Source organism: Felis catus, chromosome A2, assembly GCF_018350175.1.
Source record: "Felis catus isolate Fca126 chromosome A2, F.catus_Fca126_mat1.0, whole genome shotgun sequence".
NCBI lineage: Eukaryota > Metazoa > Chordata > Mammalia > Carnivora > Felidae > Felis > Felis catus.
This window is the reverse complement of record NC_058369.1, coordinates 100,177,333-100,193,758: the sequence shown is the minus strand read 5'-3', so window position 1 is coordinate 100,193,758 and position 16,426 is coordinate 100,177,333.

Genomic DNA, 16,426 nt, shown 5'->3' with positions numbered 1-16,426 from the left:
GTGTCATAATGGAGTTTTTAATGCAGTGACAATTTGGAAGCTCAAAGTACACTGTCTCATGTGTAAACACAGTCCTCATTACTGAGCCAATGAAGATATTTTAGGTATTCTAATTATTCAAGATGTTTAGCTATAGCTTATGTTCTGAACAGAGCATCCTATAACAATATCCTTTGTGTTCCCAATAAAGGCTTTTAAGTAGCTATGTATGTACTTTTTGTAAATAGGTACTACATAAAATGACTTCTGAAATATTTAATGACCATTTCCTATGGTAACTGAATTGTATTTAACTCAAATTCTTGGGTTTTTTTTCTTGCTCCCCCAAAATACTATTTAAATTAAGGTGATGGGAAGCCAGACATGCACTAAAGTGGAAGCAAAGATTTCATACGCCTGACACGTTAAGCATCTGGACTTTTTTCCCACTTCATTTTCTTGGGCATAACAAAAGCATGTGATTCTAGCTCCTGTTTCTATCTCTGATAATTACTCCATAAAAGGGTTGAAGATAGGGTTATCACAAAATGTCATTTTGTTGGATTAAGGTTATTAAAGACAAAAATGCATAATTGTTCTTCAAATTCATGAGAGTGAATATAGATTTTTTTTTTAACTGGAAAGTTTTGTGTTTTTTTTTTTTACATTTTTGATGCTTCCAAACCTGAATCTTTTTCAGGAATTTTTGGAGGCATATGCAGTCAGATCTCTATGACTTGTAGGAAAAAATTACCTTTCATCTGCCCCCTCTCTCCCAGGCCTCTCCATCTCTGGAGAACTGCTTGGTCACTTCCACAGCTGGACCCCCAGGAGAACAAAATCAAAGAGACTCATCTTACAATGCATTCTACTTCATCTCACACGATGATTTCAGCCCACCAGACATTCCAGATTCAGGGCAATGTAGAGAATTCTGAACATTCTGGTAGCAAAGCCCTTCAAGGTCCCAGCACATCCCACGATGTGCCGGTCCAGCAGTGTGCAAGCAGCCAGCTTTCCCAGGGTGCTGCATTTACAAAGAAAGATGTTCTTTCTCCTCCCCCACCCCTTCCAAAGAAAACTTTCTTCTCTTTCCACTTAATCTAACTCACCACAAAAGACAGATTTGGGCTGACAAATTCCTTGGGCAGCATCTATGCAATGCGGAATTGAATAACAAGAAAACTACCTCTCTTTATGTACCAAGAAAATGTGAAAAAGTACATCAATCCCTATGTTAAATGCCCCACAGAAACATGCTTTTTTTTTTAATGTTTATCCATCTTTGAGAGAGAGAGACAGAGAGAGAGAGCGCGCGCACAAGTGGGAGAGGGGCGGAGAGAGAGGGAGACACAGAACTGGAAGCAGGCTCCAAGCTGTCAACATGGAGCCCAATGCAGGGCTCGAACCCACAAACCACGAGATCATGACCTGAGCTGTACTTGGACGCTTAACCGACTGAACCACCCAAGCGTCCTAGAAACATACTTCTTTAAAACACTATAAACTGTGATGAGTTCTTGTGTTGCTATATTCAGATTTTCACACATTGGTTAACACATATTCTTTTTGCAGGCAAAAACTGAGATATAAAATAAAAGAAACATTTCAAATAAAATGAAGCATTGAAACAATATGGATAACTTTTTTAAAAAAAATCTTTTGATACTGAAGGAAAAATAGGATTCTTCTGTTTATTATGAAGTATATATAAATCAGAGATTTGTAAACCTCAAATTAAGCTCAGTTACCTTCATTAAATTTTCTGTAGCAATAATCCAGAAATCTTAAGCAATCTGGAAAAAAAAACGTATATTGTGGAATCTATATTTTATAAGGTAAAATATTTACCCAAAAAATAAGTTTACATATTTTCCATTAGGAATCATGGTAATAATACTTTGGGGAGTATGTTAATTCATTTGTAGGCCACTTGAAGCAACGGAAGGGAAACTACTGGTGTTCCTCTATTCCACCAGAAGCCATGAAAATTTTTCCTAATTTATATGATGCAATAACATTTGCAACCTAGTTGGTTATTTCCATTTGAGGTCAACTGTGGTAACAATAGAAAATCAGACATTTGGCAGAAATAGTAGGTTTAAGCTTAAAGAAACAGAAAAACTTTTTCATCACTGGTAACTTGAAAAATAAGTTTGTGTTTGGTTATGTTAAAATGTCTTTGCAAATTAACAATCTGTTATCAGTAGTGACATTGATGGAATGTTTTAATCTGAATTAAAATTTAATAGTTTAGATGGAAAGCCCAGAACAGAGGGGCGGGGGGAGCGGCGGAATGTAATTAAAACTCTGGGCAAAGTGTCCCAGGAGAGATGTGTTCTACATGGTGACTTGTCTGGAGCTCTCTTTGGAAATGCTTTCACTCCGGATGCTCCCACACTCCAGGGCTGGACCTGTGCCAGTTGCACACCACATCCAAGCAAAGAGAAGGGATGTGAAATCAAGAGTTTGGCTTGGCTTTCCCAATCCCAAACCCTGCACAGTCAGTAAGAGAGAAGGAGGAGTTTGTGGCTACACAAGGCATTTCATAAACTGTTTCAGAGCATTTAAATTTATATTTTTTAATTTTTAATTTTATATATTTTATATATAAATATATTTTAATTTTAATATTTTATATTTATATATTTTATATATTTTATTTTCTGCATTTACATCCATTTATCCTTTCAGGTGTTGCTGCTTCAGGGTGTGCGGTTAGCTCCCTCCAGAAAGACAAGGGTGCTCAGCTGAGAAAAGGCTGAGCACTGGCCAGGGCTACAGGACCTGAAGGAAGGTCCCCAGGCTTTAATTCACACAAGGCACTGCAGGGCTGTCAACTTCCTAACTGGCCTCACGCATTTTAAGAGAAGAGGCAACCTTGTATATTTCTTTGTGTCAAGGGCTCATTTCCCTTGAAAACGCGTTAATAAGTTAGTAAGTGAACAGCAATGAGATTTAGAGAAATCAGCACATTTTGAAGAAGTATTTTCAGTCTCTGTCCTCACCTGTAAATGCAGGAAACAAACACCAAGGTAATAATCACATAGGCAAAAAAGAGCTGAGCTGTTTAGGAACTCTGGGACTGGAGGAGGAGAACTTCTCCATGATGCTCTGCTTTGACTTGCTTAGCCACCCACACTGCCTTGCTGCAGAACATTGAGTCCATGTCCTCTTGGGCTAAGGCATACATTCTCAGTGGTAGGATATCACCCCCAAGGAGGAGAAAACGATCTTATTCTTTATGTATGGATACACAGATATTTCATAAAGGGACATACTGTTTATCTGTGGTGTTAAAATATCAGGGGGAAGGATGGGGCGCCTGGGTGGCGCAGTCGGTTAAGCGTCCGACTTCAGCCAGGTCACGATCTCGCGGTCCGTGAGTTCGAGCCCCGCGTCGGGCTCTGGGCTGATGGCTCAGAGCCTGGAGCCTGTTTCTGATTCTGTGTCTCCCTCTCTCTCTGCCCCTCCCCCGTTCATGCTCTGTCTCTCTCTGTCCCAAAAATAAATAAACGTTGAAAAAAAAATTTAAAAAAAATATCAGGGGGAAGGAGATTAGGAAAACATGTCTGTAAAGGCTCCTGGAGAGAGTAGGGTATAATCATGAAAAACAGGTTGAGAAACATTGGATTCAAGCATTTTCCTCAGAAAAGCTCTGTCATGATTATGTTAGCAGGAACAACACAGAATCAAATGACTGACCTACAATTATTGAGCAACAATATACACAGTGTTCTACTTTAGCTTTTGTAAGAGAACCAAAGAGATACAAAATTTTATTCCTTTTTTAAAAAGTGTGTATAGATTAGGTGGATGTGGGGCGCCTGGGTGGCTCAGTCGGTTGGGCGGCCGCCTTCGGCTCAGGTCATGATCTCACGGTCCGTGAGTTCGAGCCCCGCGTCGGGCTCTGTGCTGACAGCTCGGAGCCTGGAGCCTGTTTCAGATTCTGTGTCTCCCTCTCTCTGACCCTCCCCCGTTCATGCTCGGTCTCTCTCTGTCTCAAAAATAAATAAACGTTAAAAAAAAATTAAAAAAAAAAAAGATTAGGTGGATGAGACTCTAGCACAGAGTAAACAGACACTGATGTGAACATGAATATTTGAATATGCCAAGAACTGACTAGAATGTTTTTAATAATGTGAAACAGTTTATGAAAAAGGATAATAACTGTACACACAATAAGGTCAAGGGGAGCTCAAGGAAGATCAGAGCAGTGGTCAGGGAGGATTTCATACAGCTAATGGGTTTTGACCTGGACCCTAGGATGGGAGGGGTTTGACTCAACAGAGAGGAGACGGGAAAGTATCCAAACAAGAAAATGGCTTTGGGGCTGAGGAACTGCATCAGAACACAGTAAGACTTTCAAGCCCAGAAGGAAAATAAAGCCTCAAGGGATCTGGAAAGAGCTTGGAGACTATGCCAAGTTTTGGCCAGTTTGAAAGTTGCACAGGGACCTTCTTTTTTTTTTCTTCTTCTTCACTAAAAAAGAAAAAGCAGGATAGCCATCTTAGCGCACGCAAAGTGGTATCTCACTGTGTGGTTTTTCACTTTAGGATTTTTATTTAGTAAAGTATACATATCATAAACTTTACCATTTTACTCATTTTCAGGTGTAGAGTTAAGTGGTATTACATACATCCACATTGTTATGTGACCATCACTACTGTCCATCTCCAGAGCCATGCCATACTGAAACTCTATACCCATCAGAGAATAACTTTCCATCCCCCTCTTCTCCTGACCCTTAATAAACACTGTTCTACATTCTGTCTTCATGCATTTGATTGTTCCGGGTACTTCACATAAATGGAATCACACAATTTTTGTTCTTCTGTGTCTGGCCTAATTCATTCAGTGTAATGTCTTCAGGGTTTATCCATGTTGTAGCCAGTGTCAGAATTTCATTCTTTTTTAAAGCTGAAAAATATTCCATTGTGCCCAGCCTTTCCTTCTCCTTCCAGCTTTCTTGGTAATTAAAGCTAAAAGACTAAAAGTGTAGGCCTCCTTTCAAAGGCTTTAGAATAGCAGCTATGGGGAGGACAGGTTGCACTGTGATTATTGAAAAGACACTCCAACTAAGGGCAGTGATAAACACTGTCAAGAAAACTCCCTCCAGAGACAGGACTAGGGGGACTGGGACAGAGCAGAGCACACAGAGGAGGTCACCCCAGCAACCCACATCCCTGGCCTCAGCTGGGGAAGCTACTCTCAGAAGAGCTGCAGGGTGGCAGCTACCACAGTGACTGAGGAGGGCTAAGAAGTACTGAGGGTTGCAGCAAGGCAATGGAATTTTATCCCTGAAAATAAAATCAGGGAATTATTTGGTGTCAAATACCACTGATTTTGATCCCCAGGACTGAAGGGCAAAGAAAGAGGCATGCAGTTACAAGATGGTTAAAGAAGGAAAGAGCCGAACAGTAAGACAATAAGGTTATTGTGATACAGTGACAAAAAGAAAAGATACAATAGGGCATATTATTTTTTCTATAGGTGTATCAGTTATCTCCTGCTGCATAACAAAACACCCCAAAATTTAGTGGCTTAAAATCACTGTATTATTTCTTGCGAATCTACGAGTTGGCTGGAGGAATCTTCTCAGCTGGGTCAAGTGAGGCAAGTAAGGTATAGTCACTAAGTCAGTAAGTTTTAGTTAATAGCAGTTTCAGGTTGATAGCACTATAGAGGTAACTAGTGTGCCAATCAATGAAAAAGATGGCAAATGAAAAAGCTCTAGAGTATAGGGCAATTCCCCAGACAGGCAAAGCCTATGGGAAACCTTAGGTAACCTGGAAATCCAAAGGAAAGAAAAATAGGGGCACTTAAAGACAGGCGGTCAGTTAGAGAAGTTGCACCTATTTTGCAAATTTTTTTCTCAAGGTTAGAAATTGCAAAACAACAACAACAACAACAACAACAACACAACTCTGTAGCCTCCAATCTTATGCTAGGTGTTATTTCTGCTATTTGCGATTATTTTCTGGCAGAAAAAAAAATGCAAAAAAGGAAAAGCCTCAGTAACTAAGGTTGTATCGTATGCATGGGAATTATCAATAATTTTAAAAGTGTAAAAGTTGGGAGGTGTGATTCATTTACAATTCCATCTTGAAGTATAATGTTTTGATATCATAAAAAAAACTCTATAACTTATCTGTATAATCTTAGAAATGTACTTAGTTTCTCTGGGCCTCGGTAAAAAAAAAAAAAAGTTTTACTCACTTTTAAACCCAGATATAATTCGTTTCCTACTTACAAACAAAGAGCTATACCGAGTAATTTTTTTAGCACTTTCCGGATCAGAAATCTATGACTCAGGGACTACTTAGTTTTCCCAACACATCCACAGGTATCTTACTACAGACCATCATACTTTGAGATTAGGGAACAATCACGTCGGAATTAAATCTAATGAAATCAAAAGCTGTGCAGCTGCCTGCAGTATAGACATCAGAGATAGCATGCAAGTTTCCTCTGAAGCATCACTATCAGTTTACTGAGGCTGACTTGAGTACTGGGGTAAGAAGGATTCTGAGGCCAATGCCAGGCTGAGTAAATCTTGTGTTTTAATCTCACTCTTCAAGTGGGATAGTGTAAGGAGGCAGGTTATGGCTGTGTGAACTACATGTTTACCATCTCTGCAATGTGAGTTAAGGATAATTAGGAAGTATAAAAATCTACCAATGACACTGCTTGCTATTTTGTAGAGAAGGAGACATTTGAACTAAGCCTTACAATGGGTAAATTTTGGTGGATAAGGAAGAGGGCAGGCCCGGGTGTTATGCCACATACATATATATACATCCTATATGATATATATAGGAGAGGTGAACAAGGACAGGTATTAAAACCATGGACTGGCTCTCTCAACCTCCATTTACCTTCTTTCTAGTTGCTTTCATGTACACCAAGATTTCTTTACAAGTAGAATTCTGACTACAATGATAGGCACTATATTACATGTAGAAGGCAGAAGTGAAGGAGAAGGCATTTTCATACTTTTAGCTCTTTCTGCTAGCTACAGGGTATGAAAATGAATTTGGGATTTTGTTTTTAACCTCAATCACATTCTAGTGTTTCTTTTTTCTCCAGATTCTTTGTGTGAGAGACAACTATAGTAGCAGTGATGGCAGAAGCTTCTGATCCTTCCTGGATTGCTCCAATGTGTTTGCGAATTAAATCTATCTGGTAGCAGCCTCCATGGTGCTCCAGGAGTCATCCTTGGATGCCCGGCCTAGACTCTTCCTCTAGCCCTTCTGACACTTCTGCAAGCACCCAAGTGCCTCTACTTAAGTCCCACGGTGCCTGAAACATCTAGAATGACTTCTGCTTTCTACACTGAACCCCAATATAGAGAAGAATGATCAAAGATGTAGAGGTGAAAAGGCTTGTGGTATAACATGGAACAAGGAAGAAATCAGCCTGACTGAAGAAACAGGGTTGGGGAGCTCAAGGAGATGGAGATATACTGGAACAATGTGGTCAGAGCCAGACTCTGGAAGCCTTTCATGCCACGATGTGGAGCTGAGACTAGGTGTGGTAGGGAATGGCTATCACCGTGGAGTCAGAATAGGGTAGAGGGGGATAGAGTGGAACATGGAAGGGCTGTAAGCAGGAAGACTAATTCGAGGATATTGCAATGGCAAGGGTTTGAGTTGAGGAGGGCTTAGAATAAAGTAGAGAGGCTGGAGTGAAAAAGGAAAAAGTAAATTCAAAGGTACAAGAAAAGACTGAAAGTTGAGGATAACATATAAAATAGGCAATATCCCGGACATCAAAAGTTCACTTGGTTAAAACGCTAATTTGTCACAAAATAGATATAACTGCAATGGACACATGATTAATCTCAGGAGCTACAACTGTATTCAACTGATGTTAAAATCTGTATTTTTCTCACTTGGTTTCTTCCTCTTACAGGCGGGTGGGGATAGGTTTGGTAAAATAGCATCAAAGTTAGACAAACTGGTTCTGATCCATCTCTAGGCTCCACCTGCTGACACTGCTCCCTTTCACTGCTGAATCACTGCAGACAGTGTCCAAGTAAAATAATAATCCCTGAGATTCTGGAATGTTGCCCTATCCTGGCAGTGTAAACCTAGCAAAAGAAAGGCCAAGAGTGAAGAAACGTCCCCTGAGAAGTCTGCTCCCAAGCCACCAAAGTTTCTGCCCTAGTTCCCAGGCTAGTCAAGCTCTCTCAAGTTATAGTAATTGTTCCTCTTTATTGAGAGCCTACTATGCCCAAGCACTGAGCCAAGAGATTTCCATCTGGCAATCTCATTTACCACCATGACAATCTTTACAGTGAACACTTTCTTCATAATTAGACAAATGAGAAAACTGAGGCTCAGAAAGTGGACAAAAATTTTGACTAATTTGTATAACCAATTTATACCATCACCTTAAAACTGGAAATGAGGGTGAATTACAGAACTTAGGAAAAGACAATTGGCTCACCCTCTCCTACCCAGATAACAGATAAACTCTCAAATATGGGTTGTCATTGGTCAGGCATTATCATTATTACATACTTTAGAAAAAGTATAAAGGAAATATCAAGGCTTTTCAATTATCAAGATTTGTATGGTCCTAAAGTTGCCTCTATATCATATAAGAAAAAATTACTTAAGTTTTAATCACATGATTTCCTGATTAGTGATTAAAACTTAAGTAATTTTTCTCAGACCAAATCAATTGCATTTTGTTAAATGAAACCTTTAAATAAGTCCGGATTATGTATTTATCAACATTCACAAAACCTAGTAGAATGGACTCTAATTAATTGTCATGATAATCATGAAAATGAAAAAGAGGAAAAGTGGAATTCCTAAATGAAGTGCAAGTTTCTTACATGCCTAGCCTTTCAAGACAGTGATTAGTAACTTCACATCTTTATACCCAAAATTTTTAGGCTAAAAAAGTTAAATAAGTTAAGAAAAGTTCAGCCATTGCCTGGTCCTGTATATATTGTCTAATGAAAGTCAGTGTCTTTTATTATCCTACTTGGTAAAAAAAAAAAAAAAAAAAAAGAATAAGTTTCGCTGGATCCCAGGAGCGTTGGGCAGACTAATTAATAGCTATAAAATGCTCTCAAATGAAGAATACTATATCTGTATGTGCTAACTTTTTTTCAGTGATCATGTTAATACCCTATTCATTTCACTGGTAATTGTATAGCGCCATCACCATAGTGTAATGATGTGTGCCATGCAAAAGTCAGGTGAGATAATCTAATGATGTCAAGATGAAACGCTGTCAGTGTAAGTCTATAAAGATAGTATAACACTGTCAAAAATGAAAGGAAATTATGGCATTGTAAGTTCTACTACCATTAAAAGATGTTAGAAGGAAAGGGTTCCACAATCTGGGGCAATGTCTGTTATGACAGATGTACTCAAGCAACTTAAAAGACAAACTAGCATCCCTCATCTAATTTTCTTTATCCAAAGAGTTTTTATTAAAATTCTCTGTTAATTTCCTACATGAATATCTTCAAGCCCAGAATAGGACTATGATTCTCAAAAGCGATTTGTGTTTGAAACATTCATTGTTCTTTGGGTCTATGGTCCAATATTAATTGCACCAGATCGTCTTATCTTTGTCAAGGGCAGGGAGAACATTTGAAAAGTTTTGTGAAAGGTAATAGTTCTCCAAGTTTCGCTTTTTGAAGACACCTTGGCAGTGAGAGAGATATCTTTGTTATACATGGCACACCTCACAGAAGAAAAGAAATACAGCCCCTTAACGCATGGTTAGTTTAGGCACACCATTTATCCTCCTTATATACCAGATTTGGAAAAGCCTTAGGAAGGTCCAAGCTGAAAAGAAAACAAAACCTTTCAGCATACATTTGTGCATTTGGGAGCCTTGAATTTCAATTCTCTGAAGTTTTCTATTATGTGGGGGATTCAGATGAAATGATTTTTAAAATGCAGAGGCGTGATCTCTGCCAAGACTATTAAAAAGATAATAATCAAAACGAAATAAGGGATTTAGAGTCAACACATAAAAAAGTCAGACAAAAGATTGGACCATGCTGTACTCAGGGATTCCACCAGTCTATACAGTGAGAGTTAGAGTCTAGTGAATTTGTGTGAGTTAGAAACAGATGCAACTTTCTTGGAGCAAATACAGCCCCTTCCTGAACACATGGCTGGTAAGTATGGTTAAGGGCTAGATTTCAGCTCCCAGTTTCCTTTCATCATGGCACCCTTCTGTAGTGCACAACTTGCACTACTACAGAAGGTGGTCCTGACTATTCTTAACTAATCCCCTGGGTAGAGGCTAAGTAGCTCAAATCCGAGGCACCTAGAAAATCTCTGCTCTACCTACCATGCAAATTCCCATGATGCCAGGCTACAGGACAGAACTTCCCAAGATGGCCTCCTGATAGACTTTGAGGAGTGTTAGAAATATACCATAGGGGCGCCTGGGTGGCGCAGTCGGTTAAGCATCCGACTTCAGCCAGGTCACGATCTCGCGGTCCGTGAGTTCGAGCCCCGCGTCGGGCTCTGGGCTGATGGCTCAGAGCCTGGAGCCTGTTTCGGATTCTGTGTCTCCCTCTCTCTCTGCCCCTCCCCCGTTCATGCTCTGTCTCTCTCTGTCCCCAAAATAAATAAACACGTTGAAAAAAAAAATTAAAAAAAAAAAAAAAGAAATATACCATAAAAATCAAAGTTTGGCCAGAACCATCCCAGCTTATTCCTGTTATTGTAGGGTAGTTATTACCATCCCCTTTTCACTTTCAAAAGCGTCCTGGTTTGAATGATACAATATATAGTCACCTTACACACAACTGAGAAGAAACTGAAAATTTTCCCAAAATAGTCTATAAATGGGTGTGTGGGATACATATGTGAATGTGAAGGTGGATGGGGTGGGAGAAAGGAAAGAATGGAGGTTAATGGAGAAATAGGATCTCTAGCTCAGTTTTATGTGGGTTTGTCCGTAGTTAGTTCCAGGGACCAACTGCTCATTGACATTTAACATCAGTTATGGAATTAAGCTTTCTATTAGAGCAACTTAACCTGAATTTCCTGGCTCCAATGCTAACTCACCCCCACACTCCCAGATATAACTCACATCTTAGTTCAATTTCCTAAGTTGTGGATGCTAATATCCAGCAACGGATCCTAAAGAAAAGTGTGATTCATTACAGGAAAAGGAAATTGTTGATGCAAACAAACCATTATAACTAAAAGAGTTATTGCATGTGTCTGTAGTGTAAAAATACAAAGAAAAGGAGAAGATCAACAGAAATGTTATTCTGGTATCTAAAGCCAAAATTTTTGGTTTTCTTTTCCATAGGGTGTAGGATTTCTGATTTTGGAGATTTTCCCATGCAATAAACTTACTAGCCACGGGAGCCTAATTAAATTTCTTATCCTCTGTCTCTCATTCGTCAGTATAAATGGGTGAACAATGGCACCTCCTTATATTCTGTTGTAAAGATGAAATAAAATAACACACAGAAAGCAGTTAGCACACAGTCAATGCCTAATGGATGTTATTTTTTTTTAAAGAGGAGCAAATTTGTTTCAGTTTAGGACCAACTCTCTCTCTCTCTCTCTCTCTCTCTCTCTCTCTCTCTCTCTCTCTCTCTGTGTGTGTGTGTGTGTGTGTGTGTGTGTGTGTGTGTACACAGATAGCATTTTAACGATGGAAAATTTTGACTAGTCTTAGGTAACAGCACAGTTTTATGTAGTGTATGTCAAATAGGAGTTAGGAAGTCAGGTTACTCAAAGCCCTACTTTCCTCTTAAGAATATTGTGAGGGAAAATATTAAATTATATGGGAGCCCTCTGTTTTTTTTAAGTTTAAACCTCTAAGCAAATTCAAGTATGATGATGATGATGATGATGATGGTGGTGGTGATGATGATGATGTGATGGTGGTGATGATGAAAGTGAACTCTTGGGCTTCTGTTTATTAATCTGTCACATGGATATCCAGGAGTACCTTTAATTCAAAATATATGTATTTGAAAGTGCATATTTATTCTAAAGAGCTAAACAGACATGAAGTCCCTAACTATGGTTCCTCCTGGTGCTTCTTCCCCCTGGCCCAACCACCTAGAGTGCAGAGGAGACAACAGCTTGTCTTCCATGGGCATGGGGGAGCCGAGCCAGGCATCTCTCTTTCTCAGGTGCCCACTAACCTACAGGGACCAACAGAAGCTCAGGCAAACCCAATGCCCATGGAGAGACAGAGAATTGCAAGCATGGTGGTATGAAGAGAAGAGGAAATAGGCCAGGCTGGAGAGAGGGCAGCCCTGCATGAGCCAGCAATCCCATGCCCAGATATCAAAGGCACGGTGTGGCATGAAAGGGACACTCACTTGGCGGCGTTCACACCAGCCCTCGAAGACCAGGTGCTTTACTCCTAACAGTAGTGCCTCACAACAGTGCTACCACATAATGGCTCAATAAGGCACGCGGTAGGAGTGCCAATATGGAGTATGGGTTCAAGTTAAAGGAAAAGCAAATGTATCAAAGTTGAAGACCACACATAACAACCTGACATAGCTACTTCTTTAGGCTACTATGAAAGTAAAGTGAATTATGTAGTTGGAAAAAAAAACATTGAAAGGCTACAAAATTTACAAAAGACATGCCAAATGTTTGTCATAATACTATAAAGAGGAATGGAGCCCAGCCTTATATTGGAAAAACTTGGAGAACTTTTTTTCCTGAAGTGTGATATACAGAGCCACATGGGATTTTAGTGACCCCAGTTCTAGTAACAGGAAAGTCAAAAGAAAAGAACTGTCATTAGCACCTTCTATTTCATTCATTCCAACTTCTCTAGGAAGTATTCCCCAAAGACAAACCTTGGGTGGACAAGTGTTTTTTCCTAAATGCCACCTAATGTTGATTCTAATTCAGAGATGACAGGGTGGTTCTTAATGCCTGGCTGTTTTTATCTTTTTGCTTTCCATTCTTCCACCTATTTCCCTTCCAATCTTTTCCATTGTTCTTGTAAGTTAGAGATTTACCAGGTGATTTTAATTGCTGAATACTTTTTTCCCTCTAGTTTCACACCTAATTCACTGGCTTCTACTAAAAATACTATCACTGGACAAAGATGGTTGGTTCACTTCTTTTCTCAATGTTAAAAATTTCTCCCTATCCTCTCCAAGTTTACTATATAGCCTAACTACCAAAGACCTAGCACAGTTATTCTATGACACAACTCTGTAAGTGTCTGAAACTATTAAATGGCAAGTATGGAAAAGCTGTTAAAACCCCTGAAGCAGTGAGAGAGCCAAACAACAAAATGTAGAGAAAGAATGGTATATCCATAGAATATGTTCAGTTTTTCCATGTATGAATGCAGCTACACTCACCTGTATTTGCTTTTTGTTGATTTAATTTGTTGGTTTTCATCCTCACTTTTTTTTCTCTAGGAGAGGATTTAATGCAGTGTCTGAGGATATTCTGTGTGGCTAGCTGCAGTCCAGAGTTACATAAACAGAATTATCTTTTCCCTCTATAGTTCCAAGGATTCCTTGGAACTTATAAGAAAAATTCCCCATTTATTTTATTTTTCCTGTTGAAGTATAATGATGTATAACATTATATTAGTTTCAAGAATATAACATAATGATTTGATATTTATACATATTGTGGAATGATCATAATAAGACTAGTTAACATCTGTCCCCATAAGTAGTTACAAAGTTTTTCTTCTTATCATGAGAACTTTTAAGATCCTACCCTCTTAGTAACCTTCAAATATCCAATACAGTACTATTAACTATAGTCATCATGCTATACATAACGTCTCCATGACTTATTTATTTTATAACTTGGAGGTTTGTACTTTTTGATCCCCTTCTCCCATTTCCATGCCCCCCATCCCACTTTAGACTAACCATAGTGCATGCAGACAATAGTATGTTGCCTGAAAAGTGGGGTCTGTTGAAAGTTACAACAGCAACGAAAGTGTTCCCTGATTTCTTAAGTAACCAACTGAAATGCATACATCCATTGGGGTTAAAACTGTGAAAATGCACTCAAACCATGGGTGCATGCAGTCACAAACCCAAAATTGTAAACCAAGATGTGGCAATAAATTATATGAATGTATATGTTCATATGATACTTTGCTAAATGCACCACCCAAGAGCCTGTTGAGACCATGTTGAGTCAGTGAAATAAAACCAAAGAATTAATGTTGCAAAAGCAAAATTTGACATAATATATATCCCCATGGGCTAAATAAGTTGACCATAACTAAGATTCTGGATGGCAGAGTAATGTATCTTTTCTGCCCACAATTTTTAAAAGTGACTCCGTTGCTGTGTCAGCTACACTTCACTTGGAAAGCTATTGAATTTTCCTTTCTGTTGCCTTAATTTTCTTCTGCAGGAGCACAGAGGGATGCAAGTCCAGGTGGGCACTGTGCCTTCGACTGATTATGCTGTGTAACCCAGCAGGGAAACCTCTTATCTCAGGCTGGGGCTGCCTGTTTAAGAATCTTTTTCTTTATAAAAGGTATAAGGTAGTAAACACAGCTGTAGAAAAAGACTCTGTATTTTCTTGCTGTTTGTTTTAATCTATTAAAATAATATAATTAAGAGAGAGCACAAAAACATCTATAACATTATACTATCTGCCCATGTGCATATACATTATGCGCCAAGTTTTACCCAGCTCACAGTGTTTGAATAATCTGAATGGATTTGACTTTAGAAGTGGTTTTTTACATCTTTGCCTACAGTGTTGTCAGATCATAAAAATACAGTGGCTTAGGATCAATGAACTTTAAAATTCTAAATTGATCTTGGAATTAGGATGTTATTAAAGATGACTTAAGCTTCACTCTTGCTATTTCCTTGCCAGAGTTGGATCATTGCTCTGAATTCCTGTCTGCCGATTACTTTTCTTTTAACTCCACAAGGGGTATTTTTTTTTAATTGGAATATTTATATATCTTTAAGAAGAATAAAGGTTTTGTAAATAGTATCACAGCCAAACCTTCCTTTCAAGAAGATGAAATCTGAGTTTAGGATGAAGAATATGACTCAATTCAGTTTGCAAAGACATATAATAATATAATCCCATTTACTTCCTACTTAGATGAACTTGAAGTGTTTTCAGCTGTGGTATATTAAATTCGTTTCATAGAGAATAGATTAGAGTGGATACTTAAGGCCTTTTCCTAGCCAGTTATGTTTAAGTTAAATGAATAAACATATTTTAATGTCTTAATTATAAAAATAAAATGTGCAGAAGCCTATGATCTGCACTATCATTTGGAAATAAACTGAAAAACCCTGTTAGGTTGGAATTAAGTGGAAAATAGTTTCCCCCTCTGGGGATTTTTAATATATTCAGAATATTTCTATAATTGTTTGCTAGTGAATCCTTTGAGATTACTTTGGTAGAGACACTCTTGAACTCCAAACACGTTTTTCTTGAGGATGGGGGGTGGGGGGGGTACTGAAATTAATTTCAGCATGGGAGGAATCTTTCTACCTATCCTTTCCATCAACTCCCATACTCTTTCCCTCACCTCCCTCCCTGGGTGAGCTCACTGTCAATTCATAAGGGCTTCAAAGCATTTTGGGTTGGGCCTGGTTAGTTCAGCCTTGAGAATACATGGGAAGAACTTTAAACTTCGGTGGGGGAATTAAACAGTTTTGCTAACTCAGAGGGTGAACCACCTCTGAATGTCAGTTCCAAGCCAGTGTGCCTTGCTTTCTGTTGGGAGACACAAAGGCCATTCAGCTGAGTTGCCAAAACCAATGACCAACAACTTGTGATATTTTTGAAAGCTTTCACCACTTTTGAAACAATCGTTCCTGTCTTTTCACCTCACCTCAGTTCATAGAAATATATCTCTTCTAAACAAACATCAGATTGAATATTTCAAGGCTGTTACCTTAAGTTATTACGTGGTCTTAGAGACCTAGTTCAAAGAAAAATGAAACTCCATTGTAAATACAATTATTCAGATCTATCTCCACAAAATGTATGACAGCCAGCTTTGTTGTGCTTGATATTTCTGGGATGAAAAGTACTCTACATGGTTCATGATCAATAAAGACATAATAACAGTGAACCTCTCTGAAAGCTTTTTTCACTAGACAGATAAAGAAAAGTAATGGATAAAGCATCGCAAATAAAAAGTAAAATAAGCCAAGAATGGGACGTTTAAAAAGCAGGTAGTTCACTGATAAAAATCCTAATGTCCAAAAGCACTGTATCAAGTTTGCACATATAATGCCAGTATCATATTATGGGTTCCTTTATCTACCTGAATGGCACATCTGGTGGATGTGCATAATGTTTTAAATAAATGAAACAATAGTTTCCATATTAAAAAGATCTTAAGTACATAAATTAAATATTTTCAGATGCAGTGATTTGACTGAACTTCAAGTCCCAATGAAAGGATGTTCTGCTTTTCACAAGCCTACAAGTAAAGAGTCTTCCAGATGGACCAGAGG